Genomic DNA, 16,699 nt, shown 5'->3' on the forward strand with positions numbered 1-16,699 from the left:
ACAGGGTCTAAATACTTATGGAAATGTGATATTTCATTATTTGTTTTATATATTTGCAAACATTTCTAAAAACGTGTTTTTGTTTTGTCATTATGGGGTATTGTGTGTAGATTGATGAGGGACATTTTTGAATTAGGCTGTAACCTAACAAAATGTGGAAAAAGTCAAGGGGTCTGAATACTTTCCGAAGGCACTATATTCAGTCTTGGTAGGCCGTTGTTGTAAATAAGAATTTGTTCTTAACTGACTTGCCGAATTAAATAAAGGTTAAATTCACTATATTTACTCTCGCATTTAACCTACTCATCCTCTTGCATTTCTATACAGAGTATGTATCTACAGTATGCAGCCAATTACCATTTATCAGTCTTTACTGAGATTATTTAATTAATAATAGTAATTATTTGGTGGGTGCTTACATTTGTCCTATTTCACATGTAATTGCGCCTCGGATCAACCTCATAGGCTACAAAGTTCCCGTGAGTATGGGATCGGGTGGATTGACCCTCGGCGACCCTGGAACAATTAGGGTTAAGTGCCTTGCTCAAGGGTACAGACATATTTTTCACCTTGTTGATTCAGGGATTCATTCTAGCGACCTTTCAGTTACTGGCTCAATGCTCTAACCGCTAGGGTATCTGCCACCATAATTTTACAGGGTTAATGTTGTCATTGTGTTCCAACTGACCTCCATGTGACCCTGTAGGATGTGACATAGGCCTTGTCCCTTCCCAGCATCTGACAATGCAATTACATCTCTCTGACATTACTCTGACCAAACAGACAGCAAATGTAGAGGCTGCATGCTCCATAAAAATAGATAGGCTCCAGGACTAGTTTCTAGGTAACCATTTGACACTGTCGACAATTGCTATGGTAACCAATGTATCCTCCTCTCTCAGTTCTTTGAGGAAATGTGCAAGAATATTCTCTGTGTGTGAATAGTGTTTAAATTATTTAACCACTCCCTAAGTCAGGGTTTGACAGTTGTGAAGACCCAGTCACTACATTCCTAGTAGCTTTTCAAAAGACGTTCCACTCCCATTGACGTGCAGTCTCTTTAATGTCCTAAATGATTTTACCAGCCTTGTATGACATACACAATGTGTAAATGAGTGCATGTGTAGCAGTGTAGGCTCCTCGGAGGAGGAAGGGGAGGACCATCATCCTCAGTGAATTTCATAAAAATAAAAATTGTGATTAATTAATAAAGTTAACATTTTTAGTTAAAACTATACTAAATACATTCACGTCACCAAATAATTGATTAAAACACACTGTTTTGCAATGAAGGTTTACAGTAACCTTAACAGCACTCTGTAGGGTAGCACCATGGTGTAGCTGGCGGACAGATAGTTTCCGTCCTCCTCTGGGTACATTGACTTCAATACAAAACCTAGGAGGCGCATGGTTTTCACCCCCTTCCATAGACTTACACAATAATTATGACAACTTCCAGAGGACGTCCTCCAACCTATCAGAGTTATTGCAGCATGAACTGACATGTTGTCCACCTAATCAAACGATCAGTGAATGAATCTAGTACTGAAAGCATAAACTACAGCTAGCAGCTAGTGCATAAAATGTGAGTAGTTGACTCAAAGAAAGAGAAAGACAATAGTTGAAAAGTCCTTTATAAATTAATTTAGTCAAAAATGAAGGAGAAGCAAGAAAGAGAGAGCTAGCTGTATTTTGTTGTATTTTTTTCTCACTTTCACTTAACAAGCGAATGCAGATAGCTAGTTTAGCCTACTCAAACACCTGCTCAAACAGAGAGGGATGCTATGTTAGCTAGCTGGTTATGGCTATCCAACACTGGAGCTCTTCCAAGTCAAGCTTTTGGTTTTATAATTTTTTTGCCACTGCGCCGGTGTAAATGCTAAACTCCTTGCTGACTGTACACTGTATTGCATGATTATAGCGGGTTCACTAACGCACTAGTTCTAGTAGCTATGTTGACTTTGACGTTAGCTAATATGGTGACAACTATGTAGGCTGTGTGAAGTATTTAGGTGCTTGGTATTATCCCTGCAGAATAGATGTACAGTAAGCACTCCAAGATTCTGTGTTTGATACTGCCTAGCTATGTACTGTTATGTGCTCATTTTACAATATATCTATCCTCTACACTTCTACATAACATTGTAGACGATATGAGAATAGTGATCTAAAATCTAAATGAACCTAATTAGAAAATGTTTCAAAATGAGAGAAAACAGTCATCTTTATTCTAGTGATATGCTCAACATCTATAAAACACACATCCGATAACAAGCACATTTAAAGAGTCTGAATATCAGGTATGTCATCAAAGAGAGGCACATAGCACACTTCACTTATGAAGAACAGCAGGTGCCATTCTGAATATACACTTTGTGTGTCCAATTATGGATAAATATCACCTTTTCCGATCTGAGTCATCATCTCCAACAGGTGACCAGAACTCACCCCATTGTTTACACACTGTTATACCTGAGAACTAGATTCAAGATCACAGGAATGAACTTCAGAATCTCACAAGAAGCGTGATAATGATTCAGCGCCACCAATTAAGCATCCCCTGAACTCTTTTAATATCGTCTTCCTCTTAATCACTTCACAGCGCAGGATGGGTCACCCCAATTAACTGGCTCATGTTGATCTTTGTCATCCCGCCTCACCATTATTATATTTTAGCTTTAATAACCTCACAGTCCCTCAGGGAAAGATGATTGTGTGTGCGTGTGCGTGTTGGTAAGGGGCTGAAGGACATTCATTCATACCAGTGGATTATAAAAGATCTGTCAATCATACTATTTCACTCACATAGACCTGGAGCTGACAGTCCAGACCTCATAGTAGGAAGCTGTTCATCACATGTCATTGTGAGCCCTCTTCATTTTGAGCACTCTTCAGCCATCTAATTTTGAGCATTGAGGCTTTTTTTTTAAAGGCCTTTGAAGTCAGTGAAGATGTCCATGGATAGGGTCGGGTTCAGGTGTGTGTATGCATATTCATTTGTGTGTGTTAGATGTGTTTGTGTGATTGCACGTGTTTGCAACATCTGTGTGTGTACACCTGTGTATCTGTGGATTGCACGTGTGGGTGCGTCTTTATTGACTGGCAGAGAGAAGGAAACCCCAGGTCCTGCTTGTTCCTTTCAGACTTATAGAAGCAGTCAGTCAGGGGCCCAGTAGCCCCACTCGTAGCCTGCTAGGCTCTGTGGTGTATTTTTAAAAGGTATCGGCCTCCCCCATTTCCTCAGGGCCCAGGTGCTTTTAATTGGATTTCTGTTACCAGACTACTGTTAGCAGCAGAACTCTTCATATACAAACTTCACAACAGCACCCAGCAACTGATTCTGAAGCAGTTTTCAAAATGAATGTGGTCAAATGCAGTAATTTGACAATTGGTGGTGAGTGTGTCACCAAGTTGTACTGTCAATTGTCGTTTGGGTCTTGAAAAAGTACATCAATTTCTGCTATATGTACTTAGAATATGGGATATTTCTAGACCCATGGCCTTTAATAATAAGTCCCATCATTGAATGAAAATCCCCCAGTGTGTGCAGACAGCATAAAAGCTTTTTATCCTCGTTTCTCTGAGACTAGACCACTCAAAAGCTCCAACCTCCAAAATGAAAACTGGCTTCTCAAAGCTACAGTGTACTGTAGGCACACACACTCACACAAACCCTATTATCCCCAGAGAAACGCTTCTTGCAAATCCCATTATGACAGAACATGAAAGGTCCAGGCTCTGGTCAAGGCACTCAATTCTTAGGAAGTACATACAATTTCCTCTTCTGAATAAACACCTGTAGTGATAATGAGTAGACAGCAATATTTTGGGAAGTGTTGCTCTGATTTGAATGAATTGCATTATAGAATCCCTTGAAAAGGAACAACGGCAATTCAGCAGCCACTACTGGCATCTACGATACCTGGTATCACAACATTGTCATGGTGGCTCTAATGAACATAGCCTTCTTTAACAGCAGTTTTACAGTATTTCTTCTGTAGAACATATGCAACAGCTCATGTCTCCAACTTTGCCTATATGTGAACGTGTGTTTGTGCTGATAATATTGAAGGACTGGTCCTATATGTACCTCCCCAGACATTTGGCGAGCAAGTCAGTCAGTCAGTCACTGCTGAGCAACAATAAGAAAGACATGCTCTGTTCAAGGAACAGCAGGAGGTCCTAACGAGGTATAGCAACTTCAAGGCTGGGACCTCAGAAGGTCAGTAGGCAGGACCGACAGAACTGCACGAGGTCTGACACCAGCGTCTTGAAGTCTCTATACCTTGTTAGGATGTCCTGCTGTTCCCTCAAGGACAGTTTGGAAAGTCTGCTAACAAGGAGAAGTGAGGGAGGAAAGTGTAGGAAGGGATTTTTTTGTTCCAGGGTTGCTGTATGACATTGGTCTGGCATGTAGCCTACGGCGGGAGAATCCTTTTACCAAGGAACTTTGGGGGGAAATAGCCTCTTTTAGGCTAAGTGTGTAAGTGAATGTATAGCTATTTTAAAAGCAGCTGTTCTTTCAGCTTTCAGGAATGGTCAAGGAATATCCCATGTCATTGCATCTCATGAAATTGCTAATTTCATTATTACATCTCATTAAATAGCCAATTTCATTATTACATGTCATGAAATAGCCCATGTCATTACATCTCATGAAATAGCCTATGTCATTACATCTCATGAAATAGCCTATGTCATTACATCTCATGAAATAGCCCATGTCATTACATCTCATGAAGTAGCCCGTGTCATTACATCTCCTGAAATAGCACATGTCATTACAGCTCATGAAATAGCCCATGTCATTACATCTCATTAGTATGGTAATACGTGATGTACTGGTGATGTTTTAAAAAACAAATATTTCACCTTTATTTAACCAGTTAGACCAGTTGAGAACAAGTTCTCATTTACAACTGCGACCTGGCCAAGATAAAGAAAAGTAGTGCAACACAAACAACAACACAGAGTTACACATGGAATAAACAAACATACAGTCAATAACACAATAGAAAAGTCTATATACAGTGTGTGCAAATGAGGTAAGATAATGGAGTTAAGGCAATACATAGGCCATAGTGACGGAATAATTACAATTTAGCAATTAAACACTGGAGTGATAGATGTGCAGAAGATAAATGTGCAAGTAGAGATACTGAGGTACAAAGGAGCAAAAAAATAAATAACAGTATGGGGATGAGGTAGTTGGATGGGCTATTTACAGATGGGCTATGTACAGGTGCAGTGATCTGTGAGCTGTTCTGACAGCTGGTGCTTAAAGTTAGAGAGGGAGATATGAGTCTCCAGCTTCAGTGATTTTTGCAATTAGTTCCAGTCATTGGCAGCAGAGAACTGGAAGGAAAGGCAGCCAATGGAGGAAATGGCTTTGGGGGTGACCAGTGAAATATACCTGCTGGAGAACGTGCTATGGGTGGATGCTGCTATGGTGACCAGTGAGCTGAGATAAGGCGGGGCTTTAGCTAGCAAAGACTTATAGATGACCTGGAGCCAGTGGGTTTGGCGACGAATATGAAGCGAAGGCCAGTCAACGAGAGCATACAGGTCGCAGTGGTAGGTAGTATATGGGGCTTTGGTGACAAAACAGATGGCACTGTGATAGACTGCATCCAATTTTCTGAGTAGAGTGTTGGAGGCTATTTTGTAAATTACTTTACCGAAGTCGAGGATTGGTAGGATAGTTCATTTTACAAGGGTATGTTTGGCAGCATGAGTGAAGGATACTTTGTTGCAAAATAGGAAGCCGATTCTAGATTTAATTTTGGATTGGAGATGCTTAATGTGAGTCTGGATGGAGAGTTTACAATCTAACCAGACACCTAGGTATTTGTAGTTGTCCACATATTCTAAATCAGAACCGTCCAGAGTAGTGATACTGGACAGGCGGGCAGGTGCAGACAGCGATCGGTTGAAGAGCATGCATTTAGTTTTACTTGCATTTAAGAGCAGTCGGAGGCCATGGAAGGAGAGTTGTATGGCATTGAAGCTCGTCTGGAGGTTAGTTAACACAGTGTCCAAAGAAGGGCCAGAAGTATACAGAATGGTGTCATCTGCGTAGAGGTGGATCAGAGAATCACCAGCAGCAAGAGCTACATCATTGATGTATAATGTGTATGGTAAGACTCCTATTCAGACTATTTCCGCTGTGGTTGAGTTGAGTGATGACTCTTTCTTGGAGAGTGTGACAGATGAATGTGTATTCTGAAACCCTTAGAAACTCCTTGGAAACTGAACATGCAGTAGAAATGACAGAAAAAAAGCTGCAATCAGATATGACATTTAACGCCTTCTGACAGTGCCTCCTGAGTTGACTGAGCGAGAACAGCACAATCTTTAAAAAGCATTATTGTTAGCTAATAGCCTCCACTCTGTAGCGTCAGTGGACACGATTAATCAATAAAGCCACCTGTTGCTGACATTACACACAAATGCTCTTCAATGAATAGCTTCTATAGGATCAGTGCTATCGTCAAGGAGATCTATTGACATGCGGTGGGAGAGAAATACGGGAAGTCAATAGAGGGAACAGGCGGCCGGGGAATCAAACAGGTCTATAAAAGGCTTTGCTTTGCAACCTTTCCCCTGACCCCCTGAGCTCTGAGATTATTACCCACAGTGCAGGTGTGGGGTGCTGGTTCAAGGCATCTCTCCAGGTCTGGCGGGTCACACACACAAACACACACACACACACACACACACATGAACAGGACATACACACACACATGAACAGGACATACACACACAGGGAGAACAGATGGGATATGTAGTGACAGCGTATGGTCAACATCCATAACAAATCCTCTGTCAGACAGGTCCTCACCCAGTCTGCTAAGTACTCAGGGCCATTACCCTGGGAAACAGGCTCTGCACACATCCTGAGAGAGAGAGAGAGAGAGAGAGAGAGAGAGAGAGAGAGAGAGAGAGAGAGAGAGAGAGAGAGAGAGAGAGAGAGAGATCAGACATTTTTAGGCAAGTGGTTGTCATATTAGTACAAACGCAGTAGACCATGGTTTCAACCATGGTCGAAAGGTCAGTATTATGTAAATTATATCACTTAATTTGGAGTGCTTCAAGGCTTTTTCAGAGAGCAATTATATGTCAGAAAATGCTATGGAGAAAAGCTACATTGTAACTGTCCAATTTTGATTACTGAATAATTCAGAGATCAAACATACCAACATGAACATAGCTACATCATTATGACTTAACTGTTGCTGAACTCTTGTGATTTCTTCTGATTGGGAACAAAGTTAACAGTTAAAGAGATGAGGAACTGCAGAAACATCATCAACACCATCTGTCCTCACTTCTATTTCTATGCTGCTGGGGCTTAGGCACAAGATGACGCATTTCTGGACCCATCCACTCTAAAACACTGTTTCTATCTCATATTGTCTCTAGGTGAAAGAAAATAGGTATAAGTAATAGAGATTTGATATAATTGAACCCTACTTCAAATAGCAGGATAAATACATCCACTATCGTCCTCTACGGTGTTGAACAGTTTCAGGTTGAAATGCAGCTATACAATAGTCTCAGTTGGGTTTAGGCTTAGGTGTCTAAAAAAAAGATGGAAAAAGTAATGACATGTTAATTGCACACATTTTCATTATGTTCTCTCAAGCACCTACTCAGGAGAATCCCATTTTCTAAATTAGATCATCTTAATTAATAATAATCAATCAGCTATGTTTCCATTCCAAATGAACAACACCCCAAAATGTTTTCACGTATTTATTGATTTATTCACTGTATAGTCATGTTTGGGACAGATTTGCACATTTCAAACAGTATTGTCCAAGTTGCAGGGAAATTAAAGTCTAGCGATTGAGTTAGCCAGGCTCTGGAAGTGATTATTGTCACACAGAGTTACATTTTTCTAACGTTTCTAGGTAGGAAAACAATCAACACATTCAAGTCACTAAGGCTGCGTTTAAACAGGCAGCCCAATTCTGATCATTTTTCCACTAATTGGTCTTTTGACCAATCACAAGATCTTTTCACATTTGATCTTTTTCAGAGCTGATCTGATTGGTCAAAAGACCAATTTGTGAAATAAATATCAGAATCGGGCTGCCTGTGTAAACTTATTGGTCTTTGTCTAAATGGGGAAAGCCTGTGAAGAGCTGTTAGAAAACCAACAATTAGATCAGATTATGAAAAGCTATTTATTTTGTCTGTGAAAAGGCTGGTAAGGAATTACACCGCCGTGTGTCTGATTCTGGGTAAGGAAATCCTTTACATGCCAAAAAGGAGATCTTTCTGATATGGGGACAGAGAGCTCCTCTCACAGGAGTGATTCCCTCCCGGTGGCGACGGCTAGACATGCAATAAGTGTGTGTGTGTGTGTGTGTGTGTGTGTGTGTGTGTGTGTGTGTGTGTGTGTGTGTGTGTGTGTGTGTGTGTGTGTGTGTGTGTGTGTGTGTGTGTGTGTGTGTGTGTGTGTGTGTGTGTGTGTGTTTGAGAGAAAATCTGTGTATGACTCCGCAGACCTAGAACAGAATGTCTGCCCAATTAAAAGGCAGATTATTTCAATCGAACAAGAGCAATAACTTGTCCAAAATGAGGACAACTTTTTAGTTCTAAAAATGTCTTCCATTTGGAGAGATGGCAGAGCATGAAATGAGAGCAATGTGAAGCATGCTGTTGACAACCCCCCACACATGTTCTGACGGGACTCACCTCCACAGAGTAACCACAGGGGTGACTGAAGACTGATCCATCCTCAGCTGCTCTCCACTGATCCAGAACACCAATCATAGCCCATCATTTTCCATAGCCATCTCTCTGACTGATCCTTGCTACAGTCTGATACTTTCCCATCCACTGGAGAGATGCCATGTGTTCTGAGACACCAACAGGATGTGTAGTGACTAAGACCTAGACTGGTCTGTGTCTGTCTGCCACAGCCTGCCTGCAGTCTAGCTCCCTGTTCTGGGGATGTCTGCCTGCCACCCAGTCTGACACACAGGGTCCAGAGACCCCAGGCCTGCTCCACAGAGAAGAGGGGTAATGGAAGAAGGCAGCTAGGGATGTTTGGATCAAACTACAAAGTAGAACTGTTACTTCTCTGGCGTCTGTCTGGAGCTCCAGCATCTGGACTGAAGCGAATGTTTCCTAAACATATTTTTAGTTTGATAACAGTAGTTATGACCGTGTAAGTAGTAATGACAAAACATTGAGACACTTTATCAAAGTAGAGGATTTATTAGCATTAGGCAATTGATGAGATTAGATTAGAGTTTATTAGTCACATGCACAGGGTCGTCAATGTAATAGCAGGCAGGGTAGCAGTGAAATTCTTATGCTCCAAGCTCCAACAGTGCAGGTCAAAGTGAAATGGATGAAACAATAATAAAAAAGAAAAATAGTATCCTCACATATGCATTCCTTTTCTCCATGCGGGTGAGGGCAGTGTGCAGTGCAATGGTGATTATGTTGTCCGTGGATCTGTCGGGGCGGTAGGTGAATTGCAGAGGGTCGAGTGTGTCAGGGAGAGAGGAGCCTCTCGAAGCACCACATTATGACCAAAGTGAGTGCGACGGGTCGGTAATCATTCAATTCAGTTACTTTCCCGGGATGATAGTGGACTTCTTGAAGCAGAAGGGGCTAACGGCCTGGATGTTTCTTGATACAAAATAGCCATTTAATATTGATGTTGTGGATGCAGTAGTAGACAGTAGTTGCTAAGAGACCGTGTGGAAGTGTAGATATCTACCAGTTTAATTATACAGTCAGAGCGTGATCATTGGTGAATAATTTACACAATCAATGTGTGATGGAGGGAGAGGAGCATCCCCAATGTCACATCCACATATTGTCTTTGTCACAGCCCAGATAAACACTGAGAAGCTGCCTGCAAATGAACGCAGCCACCTCAGGCAGCAAAGCTCAACCACAGACAAATGAGAAGCTGCTGTTGTCTCACTCTCGGTGGGAAGGGAAAAGGGAATCCTCAATTTGAGAAATTGATTAAAAACAACAGGGCAGGAGGTAGGTGTAGCTACCCATACTGTACAGCAGACATTGTTGTAACAGTTCATTAGTTATGAGAGTGGAGGAGAGAACTGTCACAACTCACAGCTCCAGGAATGAACCACTGCTCCGTTTTAGAGGGCCACATTTTGAAGTCTGTTTCACTGTGCAAACACTTGTCAGTTAAGCTCTACTGGTTGTCAAGTCCTACCTAGTCTCAGAAACCCAGACCCTAGGCAACAGCAGTGCCCGTCTGTCAAGAGAGACTAAGTCCTACCTGGTGACTGTACATTGAGAGATAACATAGGGTATCACTTATAGACCGTTCAGACAAGTGCCCTTTGACTGGTGCTTTCAGTCATATGAAAGACTCTATTTCAGCCATATGAAACAACATATTCCCTCTATCCAGTCCCAATGTTGGGAGCCAATATATATAGGTAACTGCCAAAATAATGGAAACACTTGAGTAATTGAGGGATAAAACATACAGTATATTGAAAACAGGTGCTTACACATAGGTGTGGTTCCTGAGTTAATTAAGAAATGAACATCCCATCATGCTTAGGGTCATGTATAAAAATGCTGGTCAGGCCATTATTTTTGCTATCATGGCTATGCTCCCATAGGATGGCAATGCCCCCATCCATAGGGCATGAGTGGTCACTGAATGGTTTGATGAGCACGAAAATTATGTAAACCAAATTTCATGGCCATCTCAGGCACCAGATAACCCAATTGAACACTTATGGGAGATTGTGGAGCAGCGCATGAGACAATGTTTTCTACCACCATCAACAAAACAGCAAATTATGGAGTTTCTCATGGAAGAATGGTGTCGCATCCAATAGAGTTCCAGACACTTGCAGAATCTTATGCCAAGGTGCAGGTGTTTTGAAACTTGTTCTGGCTCGTGGTGGCCAATGCCCTATTATGTTGGTGTTTCCTTTATTTTGGTAGTTACCTGTATTTCTCCAGAGGAAGTGGGTATATGATAGGGTCCTGCTATCCTGGGTAGTAGGGATATCATTTCTGACCTACTTACAGGTTGAGTGCCCAGGCTAGCCTCTCATATGTAAGGATCTGAGACATAGCTGAATTATTCATATTTACTAACATTGGTGTGTGCACTGCAGACAGTGTTTTAATACTATATCCTTGTAGTTTACATGGGCCAGTCAGTGGGGTGCTTGGGTTTTCATTACACAGTAGAATTGTATGAATACCTCACAGTCTGAGCGAACACACACACATACAAAGAAGAAGATCCCAGTTACACTGATCCACAACGTGGTCTGTGCATCTGTCCTACATTGAGCTTTACCACAGATGGGGTCCTGTTAGAGCCGGTTAGCCATATTGTATAGAACACAGAAAACATACAGAGCACAATGTACAGTATATCTATGAAATATGAATATGAATTTATGAGATGAAATATTGTGTTATAATTTATACCTGATTGATACATGTACTGTACATTCCTTTGGTTATTAGTGTACCTTAGAATATGGCTCCCCCTCTTGCACATTCATTGCACTGTGCCAAGTGTGAAGGTGTAGGATAAATGGAATTTGGGCCTTCTGTAGCAGGAGTCCTAGCTAGATGTGGGAGCAGCAAAGTCTTTTGGCCATATAGTGTCATTTCATTTCAAGTAATCAATGCTTTAAGTTGACCGGGGAATACTTTTTGTTAGATCTAAAAAAGAAAAAAATCCTATTTTTGTTGCATCATATTGTCATAATCTTCGTCGTCTGAAGAGGAGAAATCATCGGACCAATATGCAGCGGGTATATTGCTCATCTTCATTTTAATGAAGGTAACACACTTAAACAAAAATAACGACGATAACAGTACCATAAGGTGCTCAGACTAAACAGGAAACAACCACCCACAAACACAAGTGAAAACAAACACACTTAAATATGGCCTCCAATTAGAGACAACAACAACCAGCTACCTCTAATTGGAGGTCATTGAAAAAAAAACACAACATAGAAATAGAAAACTAGAAAAACCACATAGAAATAGAAAACATAGAACATAAACCAAAACCCCGAAACACACTAAACAAACACCCCCTGCCACGCCCTGACCAAACTACAATAACAAATAACCCCTTATACTAGTCAGGGCGTGACACATATCCCTGGATTTCCAAAGAGTGCTTTTTGCAGTTTGGCATTTGGGAACTTTTAATGTGGGCTGAAACAACCCCAATCAGGCTTGAGTAGTGACTGTGTTTGAACCTTAAAGAAGTCACTACAGGCCCTCTGTCCTGTCAGCAGTCGTCCTGCCAGTGACCCTGTAGTGTGAATGCTGGTGTCAGCACTTGTGTATCAAGGCAGAGGGAGGCAAAGCCTTCTGTCCCCAGTCAACAGACTCTTCTCAATAACAGGAGAGAGGGTTCAGTTGTATAGAGCAGCTGTCTGTCTGTCTGTCTATATGTCTCTTGCTCTCTCTGTCACTGGCTCCGCTCACTGATATGTCATCAATACACATCCCCCTGGCCACAGTTCCCTTCTGTCTACTCCATCTCTTCTTATTAGGTCTTCAGGTCAAGTGGTAAATAGATATCTATAAAGTTGTTAGGGAAGAGAATCAAAGGTGAGCGTAAGATACATTCAGATATGAAAAATAAATTGATTCTATATCGAACATAAATGTCTAATTTCTGCTTATTTTCTGTCCAGTGTATTGATCCAGAAATCGCATCACCTGTGGCTGTTACCGTAGAACATTTAGCCTCAGACATATCTCATTGATTTTCATTGTTTGCTGTTGGTTTGTGACTGGACTGAGAGAGTCGCTGATAACTTGATGATGAACACGTACAGGAGGATGGTAAAATAACAACTGACATTTGACAAAAGAAGCTCTGGGAGGGAAAGCAATTTTAGGAGCTACAGTCAGAGAATTTTCTGCTGTGGTAAATGTCATAACAATCACAATTTAGTTAACCTATTGGAAATAGTTTTCCAGGGTGCGATTCATTGCTTCAAACCTATCTTTGTACACGCTTAGAAAAAAGGGTTCCAAAATGGTTCTTTGCGGAGGGATAGGGTCCTACAAAGAACCATATTCATCTGAAGAACCCTTTTTGGAAGACGAGGGTTCTTTGTAAGGCAAAGTGTTGTACCTAGAACCTTTAACATCCTAACAACCGTTTTTTGAAGGAAGGGTTCTTTGATGATTCTTTGGGAGGCAAGAAGGATTCTTTCTTCAAAGAACCCTTCTGAATCTGAATACGTTTTTTTATTGTACTTTAAAAAAAAATGTGCCTGAGCATTAGTGTTTACCTCAGTGTTTAAACCGTAATATCAGGTGTTTGAGTAATCTGATCAGTTTAAAAAGATAGGTGTGAGAATGTTTTCAACTGTAGAAATATGGGAATATTTGTACACATATCTGGTATTCCCTTAATCATTTTACATATACAGTACTGACATAAATATCTTTGCCATGATTTCTGTCTTTCAAATGAGTATTTTCTGGGATTTTATTGAGCACAGAGTAGGAGAATAGAATGGAGTATGAATGAACCGGCAGTGTACACAGCACATTGGCAAATTTGACCTTGTGTTGATTTTTTCAGTGTAACATTTCTCATTTTAATTCAGAAGTTAAATGAATTTAACATTCAAAAGTGTAAAATAATCCCAGTGTTGTTGTTAATAACCAGAGTTGAGCGTGATTGTGTCATTGTATTTATAAAAACATTTTTTACCCTTTTTTCATGGTATCCAATTGGTAGTTACAGTCTGTCCCATCGCTGCAACTCCCGTACGGACTCGGGAGAGGCGAAGGTCGAGAGCTGTGCGTCCTCCAAAACACAACGCAGGCAAGCCGCACTGCTCCTTGACACAATGCCTGCTTAACCCGGAACCAGCCGCACCAATGTGTCGGAGGAAACACCGTACACCTGGCAATCGTGTCAGCATGCATTGCGCCCGGCCCGCCACAGGAGTCGCTAGTGCGCGATAAGACAAGAACATCCCTGCCGTCGAAACCCTCCCCTAACCCGGACGATGCTGGGCCAATTGTGCGCCGCCCCATGAGTCTCCCGGTCGCGGCCGGCTGCGACAGAGCCTGGACTCTAACCATCTCTAGTGGCACAGCTAGCACTGCAATGCAGTATCTTAGACCCCTGCGATTGTGTCATTTTAACTGTGTAGAGTAAAACACTCAAAACCTTGGCCATCATTATCATATTTCCCAGCATGCTCTATTCACAGTTGTCTGTTTCAATATCTGTGTCTTTGCATGTACATTGGTTGGTTGATTAATGTTATGCTACACAAACATAAATAACATATATTTTTCTGAACTAATCCAATCTGTTAGTAGTTGGACAAATTGCACCCATTACTGAGATACTTGTTTCAGGTTAGATGATTTAGGTAGTCTCATTACTCAGTCTTCTCTACCCTGGCAGTCATTCTGAATGCAGGTTGTGGGTGATTAAAAGTTTAAATTGTTGGATAGCCTCACTCTGGCTGGATTCCAATAGGAATTACTAATCACTTTGAAAGCCAGTATAATGTGACTTGCAAGCCTGATGTGGCCTGTAAACCAGGAGTTTCCTAACACCACTGTGTTGGGGTATAACTATGCCTTCAAAGAAAGGTCTTATGATGAATGTATTGTCATAAAGAGTTCCATTTTAAATGCTGATAAGGCTGAAGGAATTGTTAATAGAGGGTTAATAGAGGAAGAAACATTTACAGGGGATTCTATGACAAACTCTACATATAGGGTTCTAGGTAGAACCCTCTGCAAAGGGTTCTACTTAGCACCAAAAAGGGTTCCAGTTATGTTAAATAAAGATGAAATAAAATACAAAAAATATGGGGACAAACTAAAGAACCTTATATGGTCCTACTTAGCACATGTGTAGGTTATTAATAAGCTGCTATTCTAGGGCAAAGGACACAGATCTTTTAAGTGTTTCTGAGGGAACCTTTTAAAGCACAGGTTAAAGTTCAATTCAGTATTTTAAATACAAAAAAGTATGGAGATGGAACACCTTTAATTAAACCACTTGAATTGCGAAAAAAACAACAGATAAAACATAGGCTGGTAAAAACAACACATACGGAACAACAGCTAAAACAGCATAGGCTGGTAAAAACAACACATTGTTGTCAAGCCTGAAGTGTTTGAGTGATGGTCTCCTTTGGCTTTGATATTGAGAGATGAGGGAGATGAGGCTGTGTGCTCCACGCACAGGGAAATGGCCACAGGCAAGGCTCCCTCCTGTCCACACTGGAGATGTCACGTATACTAATGGACAGTTGAAGGTCAGGTCCTTCATCTTACTCTGCATAGGCCTCGAGAGAGAGAGAGCTGTGTGTTATGTTTATGGTTAACCCTGCATGACACACAGATAGCCAAGAATAGCAAGTCATTCAATAATGCCTCAACTTCAAAAATAACTGCTGAAAACAGATTGATCTGTGGCCATAATACCCATAGACAATGTATCAGTTCTATATCTGTGGTGAAACCATACCAACTCTGACTTTGGCTATACTGGAATGGGCCAGTAACCAAAAGGTTGCTGGATCGAATCCCCAAGCTGACAAGGTAAAAATCTGTCGTTCTGCCCCTGAGCAAGGCAGTTAATCCACTGTTCCCCAGGCACCAAAGATGTCGATTAAGGCAGCCCCCTAAACATCTCTGATTCAGAGGGGTTGGGTTAAATGCTGGAGACACATTTCAGTTGAATGCATTCAGTTGTACAACTGACTAGGTATCCCCTTTTCCTTTCCTATTAGTGAGAAACTTACATGACAGGTATAGAGCATATATTGTGTTCCATACAGGTTGTAAAAAAGATCAGAATATCTTAATGGTCTTTTCAGACCTCAGTCTTACCTACAGGTTATGGAACATTTGTTCTGAGTATTTTGTCCGGGAGGTTTCCTCAAGGATAAAGCCCCCACAGCTACGTCAAAGATAATACAACAACAACACTATAGTAAATATTACAGTAATGTCTGCAAAATCACTACAGTATACTACAATCTGCAAAAACCCCACAGTAATTACTATAGTATATAGTACAAATGTTTTCTTACTGCAGTATTTATACTAATACTACAATATGTCCGCAGAACTACAGTAAATACTATAGTAAAGTCTAATCCCATTAGAACTAGTCCTTTTTCACCCGGTTCTGTCAGCACCTCTTGCAGTAGTGTAATTGGAGCCTTGGGGTTTGGGGCTGTGTGGTGATTCTCATCTGTGTCGCCTCTCAGCAAGTAATAATGACCGAACACTGATCTGGCACAAACCTTTAATAGGTTTAACGGCACTTCTACTCCAGGAGGATGTTATTCGAAGAGATTTAAAAAGAATTTGTTCATGCCTCAAGGATGAAGCTATGATGAATGAAGAAATTATCCATTCTTGAGGAAAAAACAACACATGTTATAAATAAATGGAAAATGTATTAAGAACCATCCTGAGCCACAATGATATGGCTCAGTAAAGGTATGTTATCTGTGACGCCAAGTGATAGCATGGCAGCTGACTGCTGTGGCACCGGTTCTGTCATGGTCCTGCTAGGACACTCTAGTTAATTAGCTGTTGGAAAGTGGAGTGTCTTGTTCTTATAAGCCTGTTGTTGGGTGATCAAAGCCCTTTGTCGATCTAACTAAGCCACTCCATGAGTGGCTAGAGGGAGCGCTGCTGTCAGATT

This window comes from Salmo salar, chromosome ssa23, assembly GCF_905237065.1.
Source record: "Salmo salar chromosome ssa23, Ssal_v3.1, whole genome shotgun sequence".
NCBI classification, from domain to species: Eukaryota; Metazoa; Chordata; class Actinopteri; order Salmoniformes; family Salmonidae; genus Salmo; species Salmo salar.